This window comes from Podarcis tiliguerta, assembly GCF_965153285.1.
Source record: "Podarcis tiliguerta genome assembly, chromosome: 6".
In the NCBI taxonomy this organism is placed as follows: Eukaryota; Metazoa; Chordata; class Lepidosauria; order Squamata; family Lacertidae; genus Podarcis; species Podarcis tiliguerta.
In genome coordinates, this window is record NC_139539.1 from 61,129,433 (window position 1) to 61,133,393 (window position 3,961).

General features: G+C 41.9%; 1 protein-coding gene across 4 annotated transcripts in view; it reads right to left on the bottom strand.

Annotated features, from left to right (window-relative positions):
- The window catches only part of LOC310681011 (uncharacterized protein C1orf141 homolog), a 53,950-nt gene that overhangs the window by 24,256 nt on the left and 25,733 nt on the right, over positions 1–3,961 (bottom strand). The gene's annotated exons all lie outside the window — the stretch shown is intronic.

Consider the following 3,961-nt stretch of genomic DNA (forward strand, 5'->3'; position numbering starts at 1 on the left):
GTTAGCAGGGTTAAACTACCGTGTATCACAGCTTTTTTTGACTATGTTGTTAGTAGACGGGTGTACATATTTTCCACAGCAGTTACAAATTATTAGCATTTGACTGTTATAAAATTTCAGAGCATGCAATGTTAAGATGTTTTGTGCTTAGCTGGTATAATAGAGATGGTTTTGATCTTCCCATAGGAACCAGTTCTTCCTGTATGACAGGCTTATCCCTTTTTCTATCACCTGCCTCTGTTAAGATACTGCTTTATTCTTTCCCTTGCTTTATTCTACGTACACACATCCACACTAGAGTTCTTTAGGATGTAGACCTCTCCCCTGACAGATGTGGTGAAGCACGTACTAGTGCTGAAGCGTTGTATTTTAAGATTAAATATTATTTAGATAAAGGTTACACGCCCTCTTGCTGTTCCTAGCTATCAGAGATGGTTCCTGTTCTTGTTACCTATCCTGTAGGTAACCTTGTAAATTACTGTTCCTATTTTGTCCCCGGCTTTGCTTATTGGGGATGCCTTGCTTTTTTTCAGGGTTCTGCTCTTCCAACCGGGTTCTCTGCAAGCGAGATCTCTTGTGGAGAGGGTTAGCAGGACTGTTTGTGTCCCTAATCACACATCAGAGAAACATGCGTATCTACAGATGTAGCTTCAGAAGCAAGATATCTAGGGATCTTTTATCCAGAGTCATTGCACGTCACTGGGGACACTGCACTACAACTTTAAATCTCTTTAATTAAATGGGAGAAATCAACAAGGAACACTGAATCCCCATTTCAAAGTTCCAAGAGAAAACCTGCATTTAATTACAGCACTAAAACAGCATTTGAGAGTATGATAGTTTTATATCCTCACTCCTGAATTACAAAATTCAGTGTGTACGGAATAGTAAAGTGGTTCAAGTAAAATTGTACAAAGACTACCGGTACCCAAACCTAGGCTGCCTAGAGAGCTTACGTTTAACTGCTTGCTATGATAAAAACAGGAATAGAGGTAGGAAATCTTACTGTTGCAGTTGCACCTCCTAATAGCTGGTACAGCAGGATTAGAGGTGAGATGGACACCAACGCCAGAGACAGGATGAACTTTAAACTAAGTTTATTGGTTTATTAAAGGGGTACATAAGGAAATACTGGTATTTTCACTCGGGTCTTAAAGATGCATGTTACTGCCTCGCTTCTCCTGATGTTCACCAGACAAACAAGACAGTGGGTATTAATATTTAGCCCTCATCTTTCTTTGGAAACCCTCACACCTCCCTCATCGACTCCCTTATCCTGAAACTCCTCCAACTGTAAAATCTCAACTGTTAAATCTCAAGCTCCCTCCAATACTTCTGAAAATAACCCTGCATGGTGTACTATGGTATTGTCAAACCTACATTTAACTTGGAATCCAAAGAAATGAACCAAAGAACCACTCTACTGCTTCTACAATACCAAAGGAGTTTGGGGATGGGATGATGGGTTGCAGGGAGGTAGAAGTTAAGCCTTGAGTCGCTCTTTCCACCCCAGCTTTGTTGTGTTGACCTTGTTGATGTGGTCCAAAGGAAAGAAGAGCAATGCATTTGGCACCAGCTGGGCTGCAGGAGTTGCTGGAAGGAGATGTGCAAGGTGCCACCCAACCCTCTTAGGGACTCTACTCCAGATTTGTGTAGGCTTTACTCCTTACCCTTTTCTTATCCTGAAGATATGCTGCAAGGTCTCTCCTAGATGGGCTACCTTCCCATCTGCCCCTCACTTCCCTCTACAACATGTGCAAAAAAGCCTTCTTGACCATTGGACCCACTATTTGTCTCATCCACTCAATCTGCTGGAGCCAGTATTCACTTGCAAAGGAAGTTCTTAACTGAGGCCCATCAACTACTCTCACCTGGTTTAGCCAGCCAGTCAAAGTCATTCCTGGGGTGTGGGCACCGCTGCATGCTGACAGCTTCTAGGAGCCACAGGTGAAAGCTGAGTGCAGAGTGGGGACCAAAGGTGGGCAAACTACCCCAGAAAGGTACGTCGCCCACCAGAGGTACTACCAGTGCTATTTTTCTAGAAAAAGGGGTGCTGGAACCAGTGCTTTTTCTGGGGGTACTCAAGGGTATGCAGTACCAGCACTTTTCCCCCTGGAAGAAAAGCACTGGCTGGAACTCACCATGAAAGCCTTCCTTCTTCTCTTATAATGGCAATGGTGCCCACCTGGAAGGTGCTGGAACTGAGTTCTGGTGAGTTCTGGCTGGGGAAAAAACACCTGGGTACCCTACCCTAACACACCATCCACCCCAAGTTTCAGATTTTCATATACAGTATTCTTCATTCATGTATCCCAATGTTACCTCCTGAGGTTATCTTAAAATAGAAACATCCTTATATAACTATTGTCCAGCAGGATAATACAAGGCACAAATGAATATTCACTGTCCTTAGAAGATGTCACAAGGCCTAACCTACATTCAGTGTACTTTTGTTAATGAAGTTTTGTTAACGATTTTGTACTAATTATAGAGGTAAGTATGGTTGCACAAATTTATTTCCTATGCCAATTTCACTGCTTCCAGTTGAATAGGTCTTTGTTCAACATTCTGTCATTGATGTTTTATGGCTTTATTTTTCTTTACTCTTTAGGAAATAGTTTAATAGAAAAAGCCCATAATTTATTTTCCTTTGTTTTTATGCTTTTTTTTTTTTTGCAGATGACATTGTTAGAATGATGGTTACAGCTAACATTTTAGTGGTATTATACATACTCTTCTGCAAAATATGCCAAGTCGTCCTTTCTCATCAGTGTTCAGCAGTTACAGAGCAAGTTAAGTATTATGTCTTCCAAGACACTGGGAGATAATGAATTTGTGAAATCTAGTAATTTACGGTATATCAGCTGCCATGTTTCCTATATGCAAGCCTTCAATGGAGCCAGCGTAGGATTTGGCTACTTGGCAATACAGCAGAGTCAGCCATATCTCAGTGCAGATATCGGTCTGAGTGGTTTCTGTAAAGTGGCCAGGCTAATTGAGTGTACCTGACACTCAGCGAAAGGTCTCCGTGAAATGGATAAAAATCCTTTGTCAAATTAAACATCCAAGCTACAAAGCTTATAGACCCATAGCACTTATATTTGTGCAAATGTGGAGATTTGCTTACAGTGCACTCAACCTTTTGAACCAATACTGGTTATTAACTTGGGTTGCATATGGACATACCTACCTACAGGGGCCAGTGTGGGTTTTTCTGCTGCAAAACATGCTCTGCTTCCCCCTTCTCTCTGGTATTGACACATCTACCTTTACCCAGGCTTTTAGTTTTCCTTAAAAATATGTGTCTCTGGTTTTTCTTTCTTGGCCAATTTGAATTGTTGTGTTGTTTTTTTAAAAAAAGTGAAACATTGCTCCAGGAAGAAGTGGGGAAGTGGCTTTGAGACTGGTTGGGCTTGTCATAACTGGCAATCTTTCTGTGCAGCTGCTTCTGGAAACAGAGTTGTGTACAAACTATACCTGTAAAGCACATTCGAAACACATTCTTTTCCTCAGTGAATCATGGGCACTGCACTTCTCCTACACCCCACAGAGTTACAATTCCCAGTAAACCTTAGCAAACAATAGTGCCCAGAATTATTTGAGGGAAAGAATGTGGTTCAAATGTGATATAAGAATATAATGCGTACACTTACCCTAGTTGCTGCTTAGCTTGATTCTTTGATGGAAGGATGACTACAGATACACAGTGGGTTCACCCATCAAGCTATGCATTTCTGTACCTATCATTCCTTCACTGCCTAGGGTTCCAATTTTGAATTCCCACATCCTATGGATGAAAAGATTTCCAAGGACATGACACATACTGTAAGAACATGAGAGCCTGCCAGATCAGCCCAATGGCCCTTCTAGTCCAGCATACTGTTCTCACAGTGGCCAGCGAGATCTACCTATGGGAAGCCCAGCAGCAGGACATCACTGCTACGTTACTCTGCCCACCTGC